The following is a 12141-nucleotide window of genomic DNA, read 5'->3' on the forward strand; positions in this document are numbered from 1 at the left end:
AAAAAACGCGCGCGCGATAGACGAAAATATGGCCGACGTAGAAAATCAAGCAGCTTCGACGGTCGCCGGTGCCACTTCCGGCTCCTCACCGGTGAAGAAGGAGAAGAAGCCCAAAAATCCGAGAAGCAAACCTTCTCATCCGCCCACTTCGGAGATGGTCACCAACGCCATCAAAGGCTTGAAGGAACGCGGCGGTTCTTCGTTGCAGGCGATCAAGAAATATGTCGCGGCCAACTACAAAGTCGACGCGGAAAAATTTGCGCCTTTCATCAAGAAGTACCTTAAGGGCGCCGTCGCATCCGGTTCGTTGGTCCAAACCAAAGGAAAAGGAGCTTCCGGTTCGTTCAAGTTGGCTTCTGCCGTCACCGGTGCAGCTAAGGCTCCGTCCGCCACGAAAAAGAGATCTGCCGCTGCGACCGCGTCGTCATCGGCGAAATCCAAGAAGACGGGCGTTGCTAAACGTTCCGTCGCGTCAGCGCCGACGTCCGCCGAAAAAGGATCCGCCTCAAAAGCCGGTAAGAAGGCCGCCCCCGCCGCTTCGGCCAAGTCTAAGAAAACTGCCGCCGAAAAGAAGAGCGTCGCCGTATCGAAGGCTAGAAAGGCTGCGTCCGCTCCCGAAAAGAAAGCCAGCGCCGCCTCCAGATCGCCCGTCAAACCCAAGACGCCATCGAAAGCGAAGAAATCCAACAAGGCCGGTCCAACCAAGAAACCGAAAGCGCCGAAACCGAAAACGGCCAAAGCCGTCACCGTCAAAGCGAAAAAAACCGCTTCACCCAAGAGAAAGAAGTGAAAAGTCGACGACGATGATTTAATTTTTTCAACGACGACGACGTCCTGGTGGTTTCGGGAACGTGCTCCGATCGTATATATCGACGTAGGGGCACCATCGATACAAATAAATGGCCCTTTTCAGGGCCACAATTATTTTCAAGAAACGAACGAAAGATTCGCTTGGACAATGCACATTCTGTTGAGGAGATACATACTTTCATTTGATTTTCTTGTCTATTCATTTGACTGTCGAAACAGTGTTATTACAAAGAATGATAAACTTTATTATATAATAATGTTTCAAATAGTCTCAGTTAAAAGAAAATTTAATGTGAAAGAAAAAAGCAAAAGTTTATCGTTTTATGTAAGTACGAATTTTGTGAATAAATCACATAACCTAACTTTTTTTTTTTTTTTTTTTTTTTTCAATCTCAAAAAGTTGCATGCGCGAACGATAAATTTTCAATTCGTTGGAAAATAATTGTGGTTCTGAAAAGAACCGATTTTTTTTTTCTTCTTTTAACACCTTCGAAGATGAAGAATTTGTTAATTCTAGATGGTCGGATCGGATGGATGGATGGATGGATGGAGGAAATTTAAGCCCTCTCGCCACGAATGCGTCTCGCCAATTGGATGTCTTTCGGCATGATGGTGACACGTTTGGCGTGGATGGCGCACAAGTTGGTGTCTTCGAAGAGGCCGACGAGATAAGCCTCGCTGGCTTCTTGAAGTGCCATCACGGCCGAACTTTGGAAACGGAGATCGGTCTTGAAATCTTGGGCGATCTCTCGGACGAGACGTTGGAAAGGCAGCTTGCGGATCAAAAGTTCAGTGCTCTTTTGATAACGACGAATCTCACGAAGGGCGACCGTACCGGGCCTGTAACGGTGAGGTTTCTTGACACCTCCGGTGGCGGGAGCGCTTTTTCTGGCCGCCTTCGTGGCCAACTGTTTTCTAGGTGCCTTGCCACCGGTAGATTTACGAGCCGTCTGTTTAGTTCTCGCCATCTCGGATATCGGATGAATCAAATGAAAAGAATTAACGTAGGTATGAGAGTCTTGCTTGCTTCGACCGAACGACCGACCGTACGTACGAACGTTCGAAAGTCAACTGAAAATTTTCGTCGCGCCAACGGCCGTTTTATAAACTCGATGAGTCATACGGCGACGCCATTGGTGGATTCGTTTTTAACGCGAGGTGGAGCTGCCGTAACTTATAAATAGTCCCGCGGAATGAAATTTTGACGTTAGTTCCATAACGAACTTGGTCGAAGCTACGTCGTTTTGTACGAAGAATTTCCTAATTTTATCAAGATGACCGGTCGTGGTAAAGGTGGCAAAGGATTGGGAAAAGGTGGCGCCAAACGTCATCGCAAAGTTCTACGCGATAACATCCAAGGTATAACGAAACCGGCGATCAGAAGATTGGCTCGTCGTGGTGGTGTGAAACGTATTTCCGGTCTCATCTACGAAGAAACCAGAGGTGTGTTGAAGGTCTTCCTCGAGAACGTCATCCGTGACGCCGTAACTTACACCGAACACGCAAAACGTAAGACCGTCACCGCCATGGACGTCGTCTACGCCCTGAAACGTCAAGGTCGTACCCTTTACGGTTTCGGCGGTTAATTTTATCATTTTATGACGTGTATCCGCATCCTCAGAGGAATAACAACAAACCCCCCGCAGGCAAGCAAACAAACAAACAAAAAAAAACGGTTCTTTTCAGAACCACAAAATAAATCAAACGAATTAAATATGTTGCTCAATTGTGTGTTTGTCTTCAAATCGAAATGAAAATCGTACGGAGTGAGTGATCATTTTAATTTGTGATCCAGGCGGCGACTTTGACAATTTTGACAGCAGTTTTAGGTTAGAATGACCATCGTTAAAAGAACGTTTTTGCCACGAAGAGTATATTTGAGGTTATGTCCAATATGGGGTAGAGTTACTCTCCTCAGACGTGACTTGAAACAAAATCTCATAGCAAATAAAACGATTGATTGTAGTATTACGGCTCACCGCTGACGACTGCTGCTGCAAGAAATTATCGAGACGGAGAGCACGTATAGGCGACCGGTGTGTGTGTGTATGTTCTTAACAGATTAATGTGCGAAATGTGAAGAAATTTACGACGAATCGGAATGTTTCTTGAATTAGATAATCAATAAATTATTATAGATAGAGTTGTCGAGTTCGTGCTTTAGTCGGGCATTGAATTTTTCTAAAAATTACGATGAAAAGTCGTAAAAATCATCTTTCTTGGTTGAATGTAATCGAAAATCTTCCGTTCAGTCTACGCTCGTATAATGAATTAATTGATCGGTTTAACTTTAAAATATCTAAAAGACTTTTTAACATGATTCTCATAGGTTGTTGTATTTTGGCGAAAAAATCAATTCGTTCGAGTTGAATTTTTGGCCCTGAGAAGGGCCGATGTGAAGATGGTTTTTATAAAAGTTTTTGTTTTTCGTTCGAGATGACGGCGGCGAAGAATTAAATTTAAGGCTTCTTTTCGGTCTTCTTGGGCAACAACACCGCCTGGATGTTGGGCAAGACACCGCCTTGGGCGATGGTAACGCCGGAAAGGAGCTTGTTTAACTCCTCGTCGTTCCTTATAGCCAATTGAAGATGTCTCGGAATGATACGGGTTTTCTTGTTATCTCTGGCGGCGTTTCCTGCCAATTCGAGAACTTCGGCGGCTAGATATTCCATTACGGCCGCCAAATAAACGGGAGCACCTGCACCCACTCTTTCGGCGTAGTTTCCTTTACGCAGAAGACGATGAATTCTGCCGACGGGAAACTGAAGTCCGGCACGACTGGAACGAGACTTCGCCTTTCCCTTCACTTTACCTCCTTTTCCTCTTCCGGACATGTTGTTATACGATATAAACAGCAAAACACCTACTGCGACTGACACGAAGCGCACTGACAAACGTACGGCTTGAAATAAATGCCGAACGCGGCGAAGGCTAGAAATTTATATGGTCGGTACAGCGCCATCTCGTTTAGGGCAATGGTCGAACGACGAACTAAGGCGGAGCGCCTGTTTGTCGCTCGCTCGTTATAAATAGAGGGATTTTAGGTGTGCGGCGTTTTAGATCGAGTATACTCGTCGTAACGTGCACGTCGTGTCTGTCTCGTTTTCTGTTTTTAAACGTTTTTTTAACTCGACGACTAGAAGAGAATGCCACCCAAGACCAGCGGTAAGGCGGCCAAGAAGGCCGGAAAAGCTCAAAAGAACATCTCGAAGAGCGACAAGAAAAAGAAGCGCAGGAGGAAGGAGAGTTACGCCATCTACATTTACAAGGTGTTGAAGCAGGTCCATCCCGATACCGGTATCTCCAGCAAGGCTATGTCTATCATGAACAGTTTCGTGAACGACATCTTCGAACGTATAGCTGCTGAAGCCAGTCGCCTCGCTCATTACAACAAACGTTCGACCATAACCAGCAGGGAGATCCAGACGGCGGTGCGTCTTCTTTTGCCCGGTGAATTGGCGAAGCACGCCGTTTCTGAAGGAACCAAGGCCGTCACCAAATACACCAGTTCAAAATAAATCCTCCTCGAGCAGCTTGGAAGTTGGTTGGAAAAAAAAGAAAAAAAATCGGTTCTTTTCAGAACCACAAATTCAACTCGAACGAATTAAAAATTTTCGTCTTCATACTATATAAGTTCCTGAGAGAAAATATAAATAGTGAAAAATATATTTAAAAAAAGTTTGACATCAGAAATGTTAATAAAAAAGAAAAGAGTAGAGACAACGGCACGCGGTGTTCCCAAGCGGTCACCCATCCAAGTACTGACCGCGCCCGACGTTGCTTGACTTCGGTGATCGGACGAGAACCGGTAGTTTTCAACGTGGTATGGTCGTTGCCTGGTAAAATTTTCCAAGATGGTACGTTGACGATTTTTTGTGATTGTTCGATCGTTTGGATGTGACATTTTTCGATGGTACACATGTCAGAAAATGTACAAGATTTAAAAGAAGAAAAAAAAAAAAATTTTTTTTTGCGAGTCGTTTTTTAGTTTTTTTTTTGCGACAAAATGACGAAAAAAAAAAACTCGTATGAGGCGTTAAATTAAATTGTTCGTTTGACGATCTCAACGAGTCACTTGCGATTAACGTAATTTAAAATTTGAGAACTTACTTACTCACTTGCTTGCTTAGATGGAAATAGCACCCACTTGAAGTAAACGCCGACACGGACCGGAGATGAATAAACTCCGAACGGACGGGGTTAATTCATGAACTGACCGTAGTACGGTCGAAGGTTCGCCGCCGCCGCTACCTGCTTTCTTTCTTAGAACTGATAACAGAGTTGGTTTCTTTGTCTGTTCATTCATCGAAATTCCCACCACTCTGGCCGGGCCGGGCGGGGTGGGTGTGTGTTGTTTCATGATTTGTTCTCTTCTCGATTTATTCTTTTTCCGACGTCGTTCGATTCATAGAGATGTTTTCGTCGAAAGTGTGGTCGCGTTTACATTGCATTAAAATTTAATTTGTTCCAGTGCGACGATGAAACAAGAAAAAAGTTTCAAGTAAGTACGCACGCACGTACACCTACATATTTCATTTTTTAAATCTTTCGACGTTCGTAGTTTCTGCTCGAAATGTCGACTAATAGTAGGGAATGTTTTGTTGATTTGTTTGTTTTTCGTTTTTGAGAAGAACAAATGAAAATTTCGTTGGATTTCTGTCGACCGACGACCGACTGAAAATCCGCCGACATCGACGTAGTTTTATTTAGAGTGTCTGAAAAATGCAAACAATGCAAGATTTCCGTATTTTTGTTGGTTTGTGGTGTTTGGGGAGTTTTTTTTATGATTATAAAATGGTTTCGTCGAGAAAAATTGCTTCTTTCGCAATGAATTGGCAAGAAAAATTAAAAAACTCGTCCGTTCCCGTCGCTGGATGTTCGACGGTGGTCCGTCTGATTTTCCCTTTATTTTCGTAAAATTGACGAGAATTTCGCCGTCAAAACTGTTTTCGGTGATGTTTCGATGATGGGATTTCGTCGTGTGAGGTAATTTTTGAGGAAAAAATGTCGATTTTGCGAAAAAAGTCGTTCGAAAAGTCCGTTCGTCGTACAAATTCGTTTCTCATGGTCGAGTCCGAAATTGACATCGTTTTTTTTCCGACCTGTTCGTCAAGATCGTTTTCAAAAATCAACTCCTACGAAAGGCGAAGGTTTTATCTTCGTTCTTGAAAAAATTCGACCTTCTCGGACGTCATCTTCGACCGTTTGTGAATTTTTTTCCTACACTCTGCAGGTTCGTCGGTCGTCGCTCCGATCCGTGCTGCGTCTCTTTGCGAGGCGATTTTCGAAAAGATCGCACGTACTTTTCGACCGATTCGTTCGTGAAACTTGTAGAGGATGCTTCCAAGTTTGTCTGGTCGAAAGCGGAACTTTCCTGTTATTCGTGGAAAACGCGTAACGTCGGCGTCGAACTTGGATGTCATCTCCTTGTTTCGGAGGGTCTTTGTTCGAGTCGACGTTCGATCGGTCCTTGTTCGCTTTTGGAGGTCGGCTGGTCGTCCGGGAAAACTTGAGGTTATTCAGGAGGCCATCGCCGACCGAATCGCTCATGTTCCCGCACCCGGAGGCGGTGATCTTCGCGTAAAGAGAACGATGCCATCACGCGAAAGCTGTATTCGAGGCCCACTGAATTTTCTAACTCGACGAGAAGGCTCTCGTTTAGTCCGCGGTCCGCGCGTTTTCGAACGCGCCAACACTTTGACTTTGGCGCCCAATTCGTTCTGTAAAGTTCATTCGTTCTTTCACCGAAGAATAAGCCTACCTATAATAAAAAGAAAAAAACGCGCGCGCGATAGACGAAAATATGGCCGACGTAGAAAATCAAGCAGCTTCGACGGTCGCCGGTGCCACTTCCGGCTCCTCACCGGTGAAGAAGGAGAAGAAGCCCAAAAATCCGAGAAGCAAACCTTCTCATCCGCCCACTTCGGAGATGGTCACCAACGCCATCAAAGGCTTGAAGGAACGCGGCGGTTCTTCGTTGCAGGCGATCAAGAAATATGTCGCGGCCAACTACAAAGTCGACGCGGAAAAATTTGCGCCTTTCATCAAGAAGTACCTTAAGGGCGCCGTCGCATCCGGTTCGTTGGTCCAAACCAAAGGAAAAGGAGCTTCCGGTTCGTTCAAGTTGGCTTCTGCCGTCACCGGTGCAGCTAAGGCTCCGTCCGCCACGAAAAAGAGATCTGCCGCTGCGACCGCGTCGTCATCGGCGAAATCCAAGAAGACGGGCGTTGCTAAACGTTCCGTCGCGTCAGCGCCGACGTCCGCCGAAAAAGGATCCGCCTCAAAAGCCGGTAAGAAGGCCGCCCCCGCCGCTTCGGCCAAGTCTAAGAAAACTGCCGCCGAAAAGAAGAGCGTCGCCGTATCGAAGGCTAGAAAGGCTGCGTCCGCTCCCGAAAAGAAAGCCAGCGCCGCCTCCAGATCGCCCGTCAAACCCAAGACGCCATCGAAAGCGAAGAAATCCAACAAGGCCGGTCCAACCAAGAAACCGAAAGCGCCGAAACCGAAAACGGCCAAAGCCGTCACCGTCAAAGCGAAAAAAACCGCTTCACCCAAGAGAAAGAAGTGAAAAGTCGACGACGATGATTTAATTTTTTCAACGACGACGACGTCCTGGTGGTTTCGGGAACGTGCTCCGATCGTATATATCGACGTAGGGGCACCATCGATACAAATAAATGGCCCTTTTCAGGGCCACAATTATTTTCAAGAAACGAACGAAAGATTCGCTTGGACAATGCACATTCTGTTGAGGAGATACATACTTTCATTTGATTTTCTTGTCTATTCATTTGACTGTCGAAACAGTGTTATTACAAAGAATGATAAACTTTATTATATAATAATGTTTCAAATAGTCTCAGTTAAAAGAAAATTTAATGTGAAAGAAAAAAGCAAAAGTTTATCGTTTTATGTAAGTACGAATTTTGTGAATAAATCACATAACCTAACTTTTTTTTTTTTTTTTTTTTTTTTTCAATCTCAAAAAGTTGCATGCGCGAACGATAAATTTTCAATTCGTTGGAAAATAATTGTGGTTCTGAAAAGAACCGATTTTTTTTTTCTTCTTTTAACACCTTCGAAGATGAAGAATTTGTTAATTCTAGATGGTCGGATCGGATGGATGGATGGATGGATGGAGGAAATTTAAGCCCTCTCGCCACGAATGCGTCTCGCCAATTGGATGTCTTTCGGCATGATGGTGACACGTTTGGCGTGGATGGCGCACAAGTTGGTGTCTTCGAAGAGGCCGACGAGATAAGCCTCGCTGGCTTCTTGAAGTGCCATCACGGCCGAACTTTGGAAACGGAGATCGGTCTTGAAATCTTGGGCGATCTCTCGGACGAGACGTTGGAAAGGCAGCTTGCGGATCAAAAGTTCAGTGCTCTTTTGATAACGACGAATCTCACGAAGGGCGACCGTACCGGGCCTGTAACGGTGAGGTTTCTTGACACCTCCGGTGGCGGGAGCGCTTTTTCTGGCCGCCTTCGTGGCCAACTGTTTTCTAGGTGCCTTGCCACCGGTAGATTTACGAGCCGTCTGTTTAGTTCTCGCCATCTCGGATATCGGATGAATCAAATGAAAAGAATTAACGTAGGTAGTGGCTTGCTTGCTTGCTTCGACCGAACGACCGACCGTACGTACGAACGTTCGAAAGTCAACTGAAAATTTTCGTCGCGCCAACGGCCGTTTTATAAACTCGATGAGTCATACGGCGACGCCATTGGTGGATTCGTTTTTAACGCGAGGTGGAGCTGCCGTAACTTATAAATAGTCCCGCGGAATGAAATTTTGACGTTAGTTCCATAACGAACTTGGTCGAAGCTACGTCGTTTTGTACGAAGAATTTCCTAATTTTATCAAGATGACCGGTCGTGGTAAAGGTGGCAAAGGATTGGGAAAAGGTGGCGCCAAACGTCATCGCAAAGTTCTACGCGATAACATCCAAGGTATAACGAAACCGGCGATCAGAAGATTGGCTCGTCGTGGTGGTGTGAAACGTATTTCCGGTCTCATCTACGAAGAAACCAGAGGTGTGTTGAAGGTCTTCCTCGAGAACGTCATCCGTGACGCCGTAACTTACACCGAACACGCAAAACGTAAGACCGTCACCGCCATGGACGTCGTCTACGCCCTGAAACGTCAAGGTCGTACCCTTTACGGTTTCGGCGGTTAATTTTATCATTTTATGACGTGTATCCGCATCCTCAGAGGAATAACAACAAACCCCCCGCAGGCAAGCAAACAAACAAACAAAAAAAAAACGGTTCTTTTCAGAACCACAAAATAAATCAAACGAATTAAATATGTTGCTCAATTGTGTGTTTGTCTTCAAATCGAAATGAAAATCGTACGGAGTGAGTGATCATTTTAATTTGTGATCCAGGCGGCGACTTTGACAATTTTGACAGCAGTTTTAGGTTAGAATGACCATCGTTAAAAGAACGTTTTTGCCACGAAGAGTATATTTGAGGTTATGTCCAATATGGGGTAGAGTTACTCTCCTCAGACGTGACTTGAAACAAAATCTCATAGCAAATAAAACGATTGATTGTAGTATTACGGCTCACCGCTGACGACTGCTGCTGCAAGAAATTATCGAGACGGAGAGCACGTATAGGCGACCGGTGTGTGTGTGTATGTTCTTAACAGATTAATGTGCGAAATGTGAAGAAATTTACGACGAATCGGAATGTTTCTTGAATTAGATAATCAATAAATTATTATAGATAGAGTTGTCGAGTTCGTGCTTTAGTCGGGCATTGAATTTTTCTAAAAATTACGATGAAAAGTCGTAAAAATCATCTTTCTTGGTTGAATGTAATCGAAAATCTTCCGTTCAGTCTACGCTCGTATAATGAATTAATTGATCGGTTTAACTTTAAAATATCTAAAAGACTTTTTAACATGATTCTCATAGGTTGTTGTATTTTGGCGAAAAAATCAATTCGTTCGAGTTGAATTTTTGGCCCTGAGAAGGGCCGATGTGAAGATGGTTTTTATAAAAGTTTTTGTTTTTCGTTCGAGATGACGGCGGCGAAGAATTAAATTTAAGGCTTCTTTTCGGTCTTCTTGGGCAACAACACCGCCTGGATGTTGGGCAAGACACCGCCTTGGGCGATGGTAACGCCGGAAAGGAGCTTGTTTAACTCCTCGTCGTTCCTTATAGCCAATTGAAGATGTCTCGGAATGATACGGGTTTTCTTGTTATCTCTGGCGGCGTTTCCTGCCAATTCGAGAACTTCGGCGGCTAGATATTCCATTACGGCCGCCAAATAAACGGGAGCACCTGCACCCACTCTTTCGGCGTAGTTTCCTTTACGCAGAAGACGATGAATTCTGCCGACGGGAAACTGAAGTCCGGCACGACTGGAACGAGACTTCGCCTTTCCCTTCACTTTACCTCCTTTTCCTCTTCCGGACATGTTGTTATACGATATAAACAGCAAAACACCTACTGCGACTGACACGAAGCGCACTGACAAACGTACGGCTTGAAATAAATGCCGAACGCGGCGAAGGCTAGAAATTTATATGGTCGGTACAGCGCCATCTCGTTAGGGCAATGGTCGAACGACGAACTAAGGCGGAGCGCCTGTTTGTCGCTCGCTCGTTATAAATAGAGGGATTTTAGGTGTGCGGCGTTTTAGATCGAGTATACTCGTCGTAACGTGCACGTCGTGTCTGTCTCGTTTTCTGTTTTTAAACGTTTTTTTAACTCGACGACTAGAAGAGAATGCCACCCAAGACCAGCGGTAAGGCGGCCAAGAAGGCCGGAAAAGCTCAAAAGAACATCTCGAAGAGCGACAAGAAAAAGAAGCGCAGGAGGAAGGAGAGTTACGCCATCTACATTTACAAGGTGTTGAAGCAGGTCCATCCCGATACCGGTATCTCCAGCAAGGCTATGTCTATCATGAACAGTTTCGTGAACGACATCTTCGAACGTATAGCTGCTGAAGCCAGTCGCCTCGCTCATTACAACAAACGTTCGACCATAACCAGCAGGGAGATCCAGACGGCGGTGCGTCTTCTTTTGCCCGGTGAATTGGCGAAGCACGCCGTTTCTGAAGGAACCAAGGCCGTCACCAAATACACCAGTTCAAAATAAATCCTCCTCGAGCAGCTTGGAAGTTGGTTGGAAAAAAAAGAAAAAAAATCGGTTCTTTTCAGAACCACAAATTCAACTCGAACGAATTAAAAATTTTCGTCTTCATACTATATAAGTTCCTGAGAGAAAATATAAATAGTGAAAAATATATTTAAAAAAAGTTTGACATCAGAAATGTTAATAAAAAAAGAAAAGAGTAGAGACAACGGCACGCGGTGTTCCCAAGCGGTCACCCATCCAAGTACTGACCGCGCCCGACGTTGCTTGACTTCGGTGATCGGACGAGAACCGGTAGTTTTCAACGTGGTATGGTCGTTGCCTGGTAAAATTTTCCAAGATGGTACGTTGACGATTTTTTGTGATTGTTCGATCGTTTGGATGTGACATTTTTCGATGGTACACATGTCAGAAAATGTACAAGATTTAAAAGAAGAAAAAAAAAAAATTTTTTTTTGCGAGTCGTTTTTTAGTTTTTTTTTTGCGACAAAATGACGAAAAAAAAAAACTCGTATGAGGCGTTAAATTAAATTGTTCGTTTGACGATCTCAACGAGTCACTTGCGATTAACGTAATTTAAAATTTGAGAACTTACTTACTCACTTGCTTGCTTAGATGGAAATAGCACCCACTTGAAGTAAACGCCGACACGGACCGGAGATGAATAAACTCCGAACGGACGGGGTTAATTCATGAACTGACCGTAGTACGGTCGAAGGTTCGCCGCCGCCGCTACCTGCTTTCTTTCTTAGAACTGATAACAGAGTTGGTTTCTTTGTCTGTTCATTCATCGAAATTCCCACCACTCTGGCCGGGCCGGGCGGGGTGGGTGTGTGTTGTTTCATGATTTGTTCTCTTCTCGATTTATTCTTTTTCCGACGTCGTTCGATTCATAGAGATGTTTTCGTCGAAAGTGTGGTCGCGTTTACATTGCATTAAAATTTAATTTGTTCCAGTGCGACGATGAAACAAGAAAAAAGTTTCAAGTAAGTACGCACGCACGCACACCTACATATTTCATTTTTTAAATCTTTCGACGTTCGTAGTTTCTGCTCGAAATGTCGACTAATAGTAGGGAATGTTTTGTTGATTTGTTTGTTTTTCGTTTTTGAGAAGAACAAATGAAAATTTCGTTGGATTTCTGTCGACCGACGACCGACTGAAAATCCGCCGACATCGACGTAGTTTTATTTAGAGTGTCTGAAAAATGCAAACAATGCAAGATTTCC

General features: G+C 44.5%; 2 non-coding genes across 2 annotated transcripts; both read right to left on the reverse strand.

Annotated features, from left to right (window-relative positions):
* Positions 1 to 4527: 4527 nt before the first annotated feature.
* LOC148165384 (5S ribosomal RNA) lies at positions 4528 to 4647 on the reverse strand. The gene has a single exon (XR_015771523.1). It is a non-coding gene; the product is annotated as a 5S ribosomal RNA (ribosomal RNA).
* Positions 4648 to 11115: 6468 nt separating this feature from the next.
* Positions 11116 to 11235, reverse strand: LOC148165385 (5S ribosomal RNA). The gene has a single exon (XR_015771524.1). It is a non-coding gene; the product is annotated as a 5S ribosomal RNA (ribosomal RNA).
* Positions 11236 to 12141: the final 906 nt, after the last annotated feature.

Source organism: Gnatocerus cornutus, unplaced genomic scaffold, assembly GCF_029298725.1.
Source record: "Gnatocerus cornutus isolate USDA-ARS CGAHR unplaced genomic scaffold, icGnaCorn1.1 ctg00000339.1, whole genome shotgun sequence".
In the NCBI taxonomy this organism is placed as follows: Eukaryota; Metazoa; Arthropoda; class Insecta; order Coleoptera; family Tenebrionidae; genus Gnatocerus; species Gnatocerus cornutus.